Raw genomic sequence first — 13,533 nt, 5'->3', positions numbered from 1 at the left:
CAGTCAAAGCACCCCACTTCAGCTCAGGTCATGATCTCCCGGTTCGGTCCGTGGGTTCAAGCCCCGCGTCGGGCTCTGTGCTGACGGCTCAGAGCCTGGAGCCTGCTTCGGATTCTGTCTCCCTCTCTCTCCGCCCCCTCCTCTGTGCGCTCTCTCTCTCTTTCTCTCAAAAATAAACATTAAAATAAAAAGAGCAATGTCACTTTTTTGATGAACGCACATTCTGTGACCGCTGCAGCTTTTTTTTTTTTTTTTTTGATTAGCTTTGGTATCTAATTTCATTTGGCATCAAGGAAATCTGGAATCACAGAAATAGTTGCATATGGTAACTTTGTAAAACAAGAATTTGTTTTACAACCAGGAGACACCCTTCCATTTGGCTGATCCAGGAGCCTGCCAAGGGAAAGATGACGCTTTGGATTCAGCATGACATCCCTCCTGGCACCCAGGACCTCTCATCCTGCTGAACTGCAGGAACTTAAAGAGGGAGCTCGGGATGCCCTGAGAGGGCTGGGGATGCGCGGCTATGTTCGCTGCAGGGTACGATGCATCACATTAAGCCTGGGCATTGTTAGGTCTTCCTCCAGTTTCAAAACATTCACTTTATGTACTGATTTCCTTGTTGCCACTTGTTCCCTACTAAAGTACAAATGGCGACGTTGTAACCTTGAACACAGCCCCACTGGCTTTTGCCCAGAGTAAGAGTCCGAAGAACCCTCTGGGAATACGAGGAGCTTGTGGAAGATGGGGTGATCCCGATGCAGGGTGTCCTGGAGATGCCCACTTTGGGAAACACCGTCCAGCTGATGCGACCATATCCTGCTGACTTTGGGCGGGAGCAGGCTCCCACCCTGCAGAGTCGGCTTGAACGTGGCACGCTCAGTGAGTGCAGCTATGTACTTGACGGTACAGTTTTACGTGAGCCGACGTGCACAGGCCAGAACGGAACAAAACGGAGCAAAGCAAGAAAGGCCGGGATAATTGCCTCCTAATCAATGACACATTTGCAAGGAATCCAGATCTTATACAACTTGGCAGGGAAGAGCTTCATTCTGAGGTGTATCCAGAAACGTGCTCCTCTAGCCTCCACTTAACGCTTTGGGGTCTCTAAAATATTAATAGTTGATGCAGAGTACACGTTCCTGCATCTGGTGTATTGGGTCACAGTTAAAAAATTTAAAACATTAAATATATCCCGAGGCACTCACTCAACCACTGCTGACTGCCAGGATCCGTCCTAAGGGCAGGTATGATCTCATGGATCCCTGAGGTTTCCCTAAGCATTGGATCCTATGATTTCCCCCATTCTGCATTTTTTTAAAAGTTTATTTATTTTGAGAGAGAGAGAGAGAGAGAGAGAGAGAACATGAGTGGGGCAGAGAGAGGCAAAGAGAATCCGAAGCAGGCTCCCTGCTGTCAGTGAGCTCCTGAACTGCAGAACTGCGGGCCAAGATCAAGAGTGGGGCACTTAACCCACTGAGCCACCCAGGTGCCCCACTCCCACCGCACCCCCTTTTTACATTTGAGAAAACTGAGACCTGGCAGGGGGGCCGGGGTGGGGGAGTGAAGTGACTTACCAGCACCCACAGCTATTCCCTGCACGGCTGCCTTCCCCACCTTAATTCTCCTTATTTCTCCTCATGCCTGCAATGCTCTGGCCAAGCAGAACCCTCCTCTCTTCCTGGAGAGCAGGATTGCTTGCCTCTGGGCTTTTGCTCTCATCGTTTCCGTTCACCTTGGCTCAGTTAAATATCACTGCCTTCAATATTGTGGCCCTCCCACTGGACGGGTTCTGGTTCTCCGGGATCGCTGCTGTCCCTTGATGGGGAGGTCTCTTCCAGACTCGATGTCTTTGCTGGGTCTTCTCAGGTCCGTCCCTCCCCAGACTGCCAACTCCCCCCACCCCCCACATCCTAAACATTGGACTTATTGTTTTTAAAGTTTATTTATTTATTTTGAGAGTGAGAGAGCAGAGGAGGGGCAGAGAGAGAGGGGGAGAGAGAATCACAAGCAGGCTCCGTGTTGTCAGCACAGAGCCCACTGTGGGGCTCGAACCCACGAGCCATGAGATCGTGACCTGAGCTGAAACCAAGAGTCGGATGCTTAACAGACTGAGCCACCCAGGCACCCTGACGTTGGAATTATAGAATGGATGTCTGTAACAACTTTTGATTTTTTTTTTTTTCTCCAACAAGGAACATATATCTCTGTATAAGACAATTTACCAGCTATACAACTATATCTGGGTGTTTTTATTTTTTTGCAGAGTGTTTGGATCTCAGTGAAAATGTTTTAACCTGGGCTATGTAAAGTTTATCCAGGCTGCCGAGTGGGGAATGGCTAATAAAGGACTAACTGGGTCGCTCTTGGTTCCAGACCCAGGTAATGGGCACATTTTGTGGGGAGGAGGGACCACAATGTCCGTTGACAAAGCATGGCTGATGTTAACTGCTCAGATACTGAGTACTCACTCCTACATGCATGCTGTCCACGCTCTTTTTTGTCCCACTCACTCCTTACCACAACGTACTATGGGCTCTGTTATCACCCCCGTGTCACAGATTGGGACAAGGAGGTGCAGGGAGCTGCAGTGACTTGCCCAAGGCCCCTCAGTGGGGAAGGGTCAGAGACAGGATCTGGCTCCAGGCCAGTTTGAATCTGATTGAAGGAGGAGGCTGTATCCAATTTTGTGAAATGTTTGTGGGGATCGAAGTTGGGATATTCACATCCCCGGCAAAGGGGAGCGCTCTTTGGAAAAATACCATGCTAAGCTGCTGGGACGGAGCGCAAGACTCAAAGGGCTCGGCAACAGTAGCTCAAATTGCTGGTGTGAGAAAACGGGGGGAATTTTGGGTTTGTCCTAAGACGGAAAGGAAGAGACAAGAAAGGAGCCAATGTGTGGAGGCTGGAGCGCTGCTTGGGTCAGGTGGCCAGGAAGTGGCTTCTGGGGCTTGGAGGCCAGAAAGGCTCGGGAGGTGTCTTACTGCCAGCCAGTGCCAGGCTCAGTGCCTCCCCGTGGTGTCCTGTCTGCAGGGACCCCCTTCTAGCCTCACAAGTGTGCAGCGTGAAGGGGGATATGTGTGAGCATGTGTGTGCATGGAGAAGGGGATGAGGGCAAGGACCGAGGAGTATGTGGGGAAGAGCAGGAGGCGGGAGACAGAGGTGACCGACCCACTGGAGGTTTCGGGGCAAACCTCTAGTCACAATTAGCAAAAACAATGCAAAAGAACAAACAGTTTGGAAAGTGAAAAAACACTCTCTTTGCGGACTCTCCCAGAATTTGTAGAATTTGTTTGTTTGTTTGAGAGAGAGAGAGAGTGCAGGGAAGGGGCAGAGAGAGAGAATTCCAAGCAGGCTCTGCGCTGTCGGTGCAGAGCCTGAGGCCAGGCTTGAACCCACAACTGAGATCATGTCCTGAGCTGAAATCAACCGGCTGATGCTCAACTGACCTATAGGCGCCCCTGTTGGTAGTGGAATTCTACAGTCTCCACCATTTTGTGTCCTGCTTCCCCTTTTACCATTCTAGCTTAAGCATGTTCCAGCATCGCTGCACCGTCCTCAGGGTTATTCTCCCGTGGAACCAGCGCAGATCTGGGTTGGGGCGGACTTGGGTTTCTAATCCTGGCTTTTTTACCCTCTTTACTCCAGCACCCCCCCCCCCCCCCCCGCCCCCCGCCGTTTAGCTCCCCAAATTGCCTGGCCTGTCTCCAAACCCTCCCTTGGGCATACTTGGATCATCCTCTCTACCAGGATCCTCGGAAGCAATGGTTGGAAAGTGGTCATCGAATGTTGGTAATTTTGTACTCGTTGTTATTTCTGTCTGCAGAATGGGGCTAATACTCCCATCAAGCAAGGTCAGGTAAGAACCAGAAATAAAGCGCTCCATTGTGTGGGCCATCCATATGCCCTCCCTGGCGGCTCTGTCCACACACACACCCCTCCACCAACACCACTCCTCCCAGGGCTTAAATTAAGCGGCTCAAGAGGAATGTACTCTTGTGGCGGGAATCGGAGGAAGCCCTGTTGACTTTGGCTTCGCCGAGCGCCCTAGGAGAGGAAACTTTCAGAACGACTACTTCCCTGAATTCCCAGTAGGGTGAGGCGCTGCCCTACGGCGCTCCCCACGCCTGGGTGCCAGCAAAGCCTCAGGACTCTGGCCCCAGGACGTGAGCGCGGCGAAGCACCGCCTGGGAGCGACCCCGGGACAGTGACCCCCCGCACCCTATCGGTTGGTTAAGTAGGCACTCCCCCTTGATTGACAGGAGACGCCGCCAATGGTGCCCAGAGGAGGTCCTTTTGGGCGCCAGGGGGCGTGCCGCCTCCCGGCTCCCTGGTCCAATCCGAGGTGTGGAAGGGGCCGTGGGGCGGGGCCAGGCGCTCAGCAGCCAATGGGGCGAGCACGGCGGGCGCGTCGGGGGCGGTGCGCTCCTGGCCGGCGGCAGCGGCGGCAGCGGCAGCCGCGGCGGGGCAGGGCAGGGCTGGGCTGAGGAGCGCGGCCGGAGCAAGGGCGGGAGCCGGAGCCGGAGACGCCGTCGCGGTGGGAGCGGGGTGAGCGGCGAGTCGGGAGAAGAGCGGCGGCCGAGGTGAGGGGCGCGCCGCGACGGTTGGGGCGCCGCGGGCGGCCACGGGGGCGTCGGTGGGCGGCCGGGCCCGCGCTGCTCGGCCGGGGGGAAGCCTGTGCGGCCGCGCGGCCGGCGCGCGGACTTCCTGTCTCCGTGGGAGGGGGCGTGTTCGGGGGCGGCGGGCGCCGAAGCGCGAGCTGGAAGGTTCTCGGGTGGGGGTCGCTGGGGAGGGCAGCGCCGCGGCGGGGCCGGCGGGGTTGGAGGCTGCTGCCGAGGGGGCAGGTGGGCGCTCCGCAGACACTCGGGGAGGAGCGGCGGGCGCGCTCCGGGGAAGCCGCCCGGCCGAGGGGCGCGGAGGTTCAGTGGGGGACTCGTGGGGGGCGAGGGCGGCCGCGGGGGAGGAGCGGGGTGGCTGGTAGGCGCCACTTGGAGGGCAGGCGGGACACCAACGCGGATGAGCTTATTTGGGGGCCCTTTGAGGACTGCCCTCTATTTCCTTCCTTCCCACCCTCCCCGTGTCTCTCCTGGCTCCACGGGGGTGAGGGCGGCGAGGCCTTCCTGGCGAGCAGGTCCTGGGGCAGGGGGGACAGGCAGGAGAGGCTGGAGCTCTTGGCCCCCGTTCCACCCTCGGAGTTTTCCCAGACTGTCAGTGGTTCTTAGAAACGTGAACACGTTCTCTTTTCTGGGGTTTCCGAGCCTGCCCGGGCATCGGAATTGGAGACGGGTCCCGGATTGGAGAGGTAGCAGTTTCTGCCCCTTAATTTCAGTGGTTCGTTGGGTTTTGGCTCCACTGGAGGCGGGGGGGTGGGGGGGGCGGGGGACTTTGCTTTTCGGATGGAGCTGGTCTGGAGGGCAAACTGTGCTGCCTCCTTGGGACCCACGCAGCTGCTGTCTTTGAGGATGCTGCCCTCCAGTTGGGTGCCCAGGGGAAGGTGTCCTTGGAGGTGGGGTGTGTGTAACCGTTCCCGGGTCTTCCCTCCTCTACTGCAACTGTCCTGTGTTTTTGTGGTTGAGGAGGGTAGGCTGCCCAGAATCTCCACGGCTACTCATTACACTGTTTACCAAACACTCCCTGGCTGTGCTGATGAAAATCAAGAGAACAGCTAAAAGAATTCAAACCTGAGTTGCTGACGGTGAGCTCATAGCTTCCTTCCCTCCTCTGCAGTTTTAGGCTGAAGTTCTGTTTTAACCCTCCCGGGATTGCCAGGCTGGAGCCCAGGGCAAGGAAACCAACCAGGTGGGCGCTGGTGAATGCCAGCCCTCCCGTTCTTGCCCCCAAATGTTCTTATTGGACTTGATTCGCAAGCCTGCTTGAAGCCTCCACGTACAGGCATTGAATAGGAGCCAGGGCAACTGGGGTTTCTCTTGATTCATGTGGGAAACTCATCTGCGTGCATCTAAACTTTCTTCTGGAGCTCGGCATTCTCCTTGGTGAGGTTATGCTACTTGAGATGTGAGGCCACCACATCAAAAACTTTTCTGTGGTGTGTGATTTTCTTTTGACAATTGTCTTCAGGCTTTAAAGAAGCTGGCTGTTGGGCCGGTGATATTGATTACTTGGGAAAGTAACGTGACAGGGAAGAGCAGAAGGGTGATTCGGTCTGCACTCTTTATTCAGGTTTCGGAGAGGAATTAAAAACTCATTTGAACGGAAGTGGCACGTTCAGCTCGTGGTGTTTGGGAGTTGGGACTTTATTACTTTCAGTCACAGGTGTATGAGAGGTTGTAATATTTAAATTACCTAAAAGTATGCATCTGTGAAAAAGTGTGTGGGTTCCCGGCACCGCCTGCTGCTGGGAGATAAGGTTGTCTTTCCCTTGTCCTTGATGCCCAATCCAGATCTCTGATAGCCAGGCCATTTCTGGGGTGGGAGCTGAGGGGCATTTGTCCTTTTCATTTTCTTCTCTATATTCACTTGAAAACTGCGTTGACCGACTTAAGGACACGATGCTCAGGCTTCCTGCTTCTGACCGGGTCATCGGTTGATTCTGGGATGTTAAGGAATATCAAAAAGATTCCACAGACGCCTTAATTAATAGTAGTGGTGCCTTGCGTTTAGAGATGGGGTAGCTGTTACCCAGTGCTCTTAGGCCACACTCAGTGGAACCTCAGCGCTGACTCGTGCCTGCCTTATCTGCCATCAGATTGTCATGGTCGCTGTACGGAGGCCTCCCCGTAGATTATGGGGGTAATGACCACATTCATGTGAGCCGTGGTGCTGGCTCAGTTTTTTTCCCATTAGATTGTTTGGAACTGCAGTTGGCGTACCTGAAGGCAGGGTGGCAGTGCCTCAGTTAGGAAGTCAGTGTGCATTCCGCAGGTAGAGACCGACCTTTACGGCCCTGGCGGTGATCCTTCACAAACCTGAAAGTATCTTGGTGCCTGAAACCTGACTCCTGATGGGTCCCAGTGGTGGTCCCTGGGGCGGCTGTGTAGGAATTCCTCCAGACGCTTGGTATTGCGATGATTATGTTCTGTCTGCTGACTGCAGACAGTCTTAAAAGAATTCTCCAAGTATACTCAGAGGTATTCTGTGCCATGCAATGTTCTTGACGTGTGTGTAGTTCCAAAGGTAACTCTTTAAAGAACAGCGGCCATCTGGGAGCACACACGTTGGTAGTTTGATAAAAAACACACATAAAACAACAACAGAGATGTCCTTTCTTTAGTTATGTGTTGGCTTCCGTTTATTCCCAGAATAACAATTTATTCATTCTGCACGTTAATCTGTTTGCTTAACAGAACACCATGTATTTTTTAAATTCCTAGAATAAAATATTTTGTTTTTTAATTCTTATTTATTTTTATTCTATTTTAGAGAGAGAGCATGAGCAGGGGAGAGGGGCGGAGAGGGGCAGAGAGAGAGAGAGAGAGAGAGAGAGAGAATCTTAAGAAAGCTCCACACTTATTGTGGAGCCCAACATGGGGCTGGATCCCATGACCCTGGGTTCATGACCTGAGCTGAAAGCAAGAGTCAGAGTCTCAACTGACTGAGCCACCCAGGAGCCCCTGTTTTGTTCTGTTTTTTTAAAGATTTTTTTTTTTTTTTTTTTTTTAAAGTAATCTCTACACCCAGCGTGGGACTCAAACTCACAACCCTGAGGGCAAGAATCACACGCTCCACCGACTGAGCCAGCCAGTTGCCCCCAAATCTTTAGTTTTTAATTGAGATATATTGGACATACGTTTATGTGTTTCTCTAAAAAAATTTTTTTTAATGTTTATTTATTATGGAGACACAGAGCATGAGCATGGGAGGGGCAGAGAGAGGGGGAGACACAGAATCTGAAGCAGGCTCCAGGCTCTAAGCTGTCAGCACAGAGTCTGATATGGGGCTCAAACTCACGGACTGTGAGATCATGACCTGAGCTGTAGTTGGACACTTAGGTGACTGAGCCACCCAGGCGCGCCTCAGGTTTTATATTTGTAAGGTGAGGGCCTGAGAGGTTCTCCACCTTTTGAGAATTTAATAAAAACTGGGCACTCCTTCCCAGAAAGCACACAGCTTCAGAGGGCTGGGCCAGATTGAGGTCTCTGGGATCACCCCATCTCTAACCCCCTTCACTGCTGATACTCTATAATCCTATTTTCTCGGTCATCTTTGAGCTAATAATAACAATGACTTGTATTTATAGAGGACACATTCCAAAGCATTTTCACCTCTCTTTTTCTTTTTTTTTTTGGGGTCCTTAAAATGTTTCTGAGTGGTTTGGGTGGTGATGGATAGTCCTTTTCATGATGAAGAGAGGCGTACGGGGGCTGGCTATTCCTTTGGTAGGATCACACAGCCAGAGGCTTGTCCTGGGACCAGAACTGGGGCACCTGGTTGCCAGCTTGGGGTTTTTCCATTAGGTTTTGCTTCCTTGGTGGTTGTCATTACCAGTTATGTTTGGCAGTGTAAATATCCCAGGATGTGTCACTTACAGAGGAAACTATTTGCTCATCTGCTGAAAGGGCTGTTTTTTTTTTTTTTTGTCGGAATTTGGATCACTGAACACCTTTCTGCCTGACTGTCAAAAGGATTATTTTGTTTTTGTTATGTTTTTCTTGTCATATTTTTATAGGGACACGTTTGTAGGACTTAGGTGTTTTGAGCAGACTTGTTTAATGTTTATTGATTAAAGGGTACATTGAAATGATTACCTCTCAGTTGCTTAGCACTTGAAAAACGTGTGAAGTCAGTGTTAAGTCAGAACTCCAAATGTTTGACTTGTCCATCCAAATATGTACTTCAGATGAGATGTCCCCTGCAGCCTGTGAGGCCCCTCCCTGGGCCCAGAGCTCCTGGGTGGGTTTGAGGGTTGGGTGGGGATTGTGCCAATGACCATGACTTTCCAACAGTGGCTTCTTGTGGCCTTCTGGCCAGAGCCTGAATATTTTAGGGACTGATTTTTTTCAGTTTATTAACAGAGCACAGAGTCTCAGCTCATGTATGCAAAAGAACACTGAATTTTAAAGACTCACGGACGTTAGGTGGTTTATTACTGATGGAAAGAATCATCGCAGTGAAGATGTTTTGAATACTCAGATGGAGGTGTAGGACGGCATACAGTAGGTATCCCTCAAACGTGGTGTGAGTATGTGCGTGTGGTCCTGTCTTCTTGTTAGGTTGCACCTGAGACTATTATTCATCGTCCAGAGGTGGAAGAAGGTATTTGTTCCTTATTTGCTCATTTCACCATGCACTTCTTTGGGAAACCTACAAGGGCCAGGCAGATATGCACCTTCTCCCTGACGCTGAACAGAAAGCCTGAACAGAAAGCCTCATGCCATGGGTCGGCTTCCTTAAATGAATTGCTCCCCAGAGAGAGGAATTGGTGGAGGCTACAGGCAGCAGTGAATTCTGAGCATTAAGCAGTTGGAAGTCCCCAGAAGTAGCAGCCTGGTCAGGAAATGAGGCTGTCGGAGGGCAAGGCCCATGACGAGGCCCCAGGCTGCCCGCCCCCTTGCAGGGATGGTGTCCAGTTAAACGTGACCTGCCATAATGGCTCCTTCATTAGCTCTGCTGGTATTTACAAGCCCTTCCTCTGACCAGGAAGCTTGCATCTGTAGGTTGGCGCTTCTCTTCCAGTGGCCTGCTCTCTGTGATTTAAACATCGATAAGAGTGGTTGTCAGCTCCATTAGACTGCCATGTCCAAGTGCCTGCTTTTTATTTTAATTTCACTCCCTGGGGCCGAGAGCGTTTGGAGAGATGTTTTGTTTTGTTTTGTTTTGTTTTGTTTTTTAACGTTTTATTTTTTTATTTTTGAGACAGAGAGAGACAGAGCATGAACGGGGGAGGAGCAGAGAGAGAGGGAAACACAGAATCTGAAACAGGCTCCAGGCTCTGAGCTGTCAGCACAGAGCCCGACGCGGGGCTCGAACTCACAGACCATGAGATCATGACCTGAGCTGAAGTCGGAAGCTTAACCGACCAAGCCACCCAGGCGCCCCTGGAGAGATGTTTGTGGGTGTGGGGAAGTGGGCAATGGGGGGGGTCGAAGCTGGGGGCATCCTGGCTCCTGAGTGTCCAGTGTGCCTGGCTCCGCCCACAGCTCTGGGATCCCAAGATGAAGGTGACTGTCACACTCTGCAGAGGCAGCTCAGTCAAGGAGGCTGACCTGGAAGCAATCACGTTTCACCAGGACAGTAGCAGATAGGAGCATGTACAAAGTAGAGGGGACAGAGGTGGGAGGGTCTGACTGCCCTCAGAACACTGCAGAGAGCTGACCTTCAGGGAGGTGACTTTGGAGGTGTTTTCCAGATCCACAGGTGCTTTCCAGGGGACGATGCCTGGAAGGAGAATCCCAGTCGGGGAGGCACGGTGCTGTCGAGAATGTGGGAGTGTGAGTGGCTTGGGGTGAGAGGAGCCTCTTCAGGTGGAGGGAGGGAAGGCTGGGTGGGCAGGCTTCAGGTTGTGTAACCTGCCCGGCACGCTGGCTGGGGTTTTGGACCTCTTCCTGGAGGACGGGAGTTCAGTGGGGAGCTGTTTCCGGGCAGCAGACACAGCAGGTTGAAGCTCTGCACAGAAAGGAAACGTCAGTTGAGAAGTCTGGGATGCAGATGGGGACGGGTGGTTAGGTAGCTCATTTTCACCAAGGTCACCGCTGTCCCCTGGAGGCTCAGAGATTGCCATCCAGGTTTCTAGGAAGCGGTGGCTGCACTCTCTAACGACAGGGGCTTCCAGAGTGGGATTGGCAACCGTCTTGCCTCAGTCTCTTTGCTTATCGTGTTGCTTCCGGTTTTGGTTGGTAATGCAGTGGCTGCCTGGGTTCTGCCTTTTCCCTGTGGTTTTTGCTCACCAATCCATGCAGTCAGTAGGTAACTTTCACCTCTGGTTCCTGCAGGAAGGTCATATTGCACTAAGCTATAGGAGGTGACACGGTTTCAGAGTCGCACAGTCCCGGTTTGAGTTCAGCTCTACCCCTAGGTAACCGTGTGGCCTTCCTTGGCCACATGCTTCAACATCTTCAGAACTGGGCCGCTGACCGCCCCCTCCTCACATGACCTAGGGAGGGCAGTGTGGCCCCGAGAGCTCAGCACCTGTGCCAGCTCCACGGTGCGGGCTCAGTAACTTTGGTCGAGCTCAGAGTCCAAGGTCTACTTAAGTGAATTTGCTGAGTAAGCAAGTGTGCCTATAAAATGCCTAATTTGATGTTATGTTATCCAATTGTATTGCAGATCCTCCTACAATGTTTTCTTTCCCCAGTGAAAGTCTGTTTGGTATATTTGGACCTTTCCTTGGTGACCCGGGCCATAGGGACGATGTCGGGTTGTCGATGGGGGCTGGGCCTCTGGCCATGCATGGAGTGCCGCCCGCCCTGGCACTTGCAGGGCCTGGCTCCTGTCTCCTTGCCGCCTCTCTGCTTCTGTCTGAATCTGCCCTTCCTGTTGGGGCGCAGGCCGGAGGGCGGTCCAGCCTCTCCCGAAGCCTTGCTCCTTCTGGGAGGGCGAGATTCTGTGCCTGAGTTGAATGTTCTAGGTGGTGGAGAGCCTGAGTCTGAGATGACGGGCCGATGCTATGATTTAGTGACTCTCAGATTCGAAGGCGCATGTGTGAGGGTGATGATGGCTGTCACTGAGGTGACGAAAAATACCACGACTTGAGAAAGCCAGTTGCGAAGGTACACGGACACTCGTCCCATGGGGAAAGTGTTAGAATACGTGCAGCGATGGTAGTTAGGGCTGTAGAATTATGGACGGTTTCTCCTTGTGTCCCAAACTGCACCATGACCCTTCTCCTTTTAGAATTAGTATTTGTGCAGGAACTTGATTTTATAATGACAATATATAAAAAACAGCCTGGTTGTGCAGGCATCTGCAGTTTACCAGAACTTTCCTAGAGCTCTCGTTTTGTTTCCAGAGCAGCCTTATTGGTTGGCCTCACTCTTCATTGTTTGGAGGAGGAAAAGAGGGAGGCCTGGGGGGCCGGTGGTTTGGCTGAGGCCAGCCGGCCAGGACCCCGACCGGGCCTCCACCCTGAGCCGGGCTTCCCTGGGAGCCTCGGTGTGGGGCCTGTGCCGGGGCCTGCAGGCGGCCTTCACAGAACGGACTGCGTCCAGTGTTGTGACGTTTCCTATTCAACCGAATGAAATTTTATTATAAAGAGGTGCCTAAACCATGCTTTGTGAACATTCTCGTATTTGAAACTACAACTTGTGTTCCGTTGTGCCCAATTATGTTGTCGCCAACCGAGCGTGCCAAGTCTGTGAGTTGTGGTCTTCAAGAGGAACCACAGAGCCGGCTGTGCCCCCCGCACGGACCTCCAGGCCCGCTATTAGTGGGTTTTTATAGCTGACTCGTTGTTGGAGGCTGGAGCTGGCCTGCCTGGGTGCCGTTTAGCTTGGATGTGACGGTGTTTCAATGCAGGGAGCAGTTGGGACAGACGTCCAGTGCCAGTAAACGCATCCTCAGCTCAGGAGTCTGGGCAGGTACCAGCGAGGAGGCCCGCGACGGTGGGGGTCGGTCGAGGGTGGAGGCCACCACCTGGGACAGGCCTCTGGGTTCTGGGGTTCCCGAGGGGCCGTACAAGAAGCTTTACATTCCTGCTCCCTTGATTCTTGCAACGAGAGAGCGTTAACTCCACTTCCACGTAAGTAGATCAGAGTTCTGAGAGATGAAGTGACCTTCACAGGCTCACCGTCAGAGCTGACCCTCAGCTTGACTCTGAAGCCTCACTCTTCTCACTCATCTGCTGCCTTGAATAAGTAGATTCTGGGTCAGTCACTCTCCTATGAAAATAAGCATTACATGCTAGTCCTCCTTCCCCACCTCTCAGAAACAGAAAAGAGGTGAGTCATGTGGTCTTTTGTTTTAAGATAGGATCTATGCCTGCCACTAACTTGGGTAAGATAATCTGGAAGTTTGCAATTTATATAGCAGGGAGATAAGGGCAGAAAAGGGAGAGGCTTTTCAGTAGCCCAGCTGCTAGGTGTGTGGTCACGGCCTGTCCATCATCCACCTGTCCGCTGCCACTGTCCAGCTCCTGACTGGTGTGTGTGTGTGTGTGTGTGTGTGTGTGTGTGTGTGTGTGTGTGTGGGTGGTGCTGGGGGGGGGAGACAGCATGCCCGGGGATTCCAGAGCTCCCGGCTTAGGCATACCCTTGCCTCACCTCCCACTGGCTGTATTTTGAAAAGTGTCATATATTGTTTAAAAACAGTGAGTTGAAGGAGAAATTACATTTCTGTAAAGCACTCATTTTGCACTATGTAAAATTGTGAAAGATATTCACATTTTGTCGCCATTGTGATATCAAATGAAGATCCGTTGTCGAGGTAAATTAGAGCAGATGTTTGTTTGTATGCTGGTGATAATCGTTAAAAGGCTTTTACCAAACCCCGTTCTTGTCTTTTTCTTTTAAATACTGAAGGTTCAGAGGTTTTTCTTTTTTTTTCTTTTTTTTTAATGTTCATTTATTTATTTTGAGAGAGCGTGCACTAGCAGGGAAGGGGCAGAGAGGGAGGGAGAGAAAGAATCTTGTGCTGGTGGCA

General features: G+C 52.0%; 1 protein-coding gene across 1 annotated transcript in view; it reads left to right on the top strand.

The window, feature by feature from the left end:
• The first annotated feature begins 4,448 nt into the window (after positions 1-4,448).
• Positions 4,449-13,533, top strand: part of PACSIN2 (protein kinase C and casein kinase substrate in neurons 2) — a 134,598-nt gene continuing 125,513 nt past the window's right edge. The window contains exon 1 of the mRNA XM_060656153.3: positions 4,449-4,583. The gene's annotated coding sequence lies outside the window, so the exon portion shown is untranslated. The remainder of the gene's footprint in view (positions 4,584-13,533) is intronic.

The sequence above is a fragment of the Panthera onca genome, chromosome B4 (genome assembly GCF_046562875.1).
Source record: "Panthera onca isolate mPanOnc1 chromosome B4, mPanOnc1 haplotype 2, whole genome shotgun sequence".
In the NCBI taxonomy this organism is placed as follows: Eukaryota; Metazoa; Chordata; class Mammalia; order Carnivora; family Felidae; genus Panthera; species Panthera onca.
Note: the sequence above shows the minus strand (reverse complement) of the source record. Positions and strands in the feature narration are given on the sequence as shown.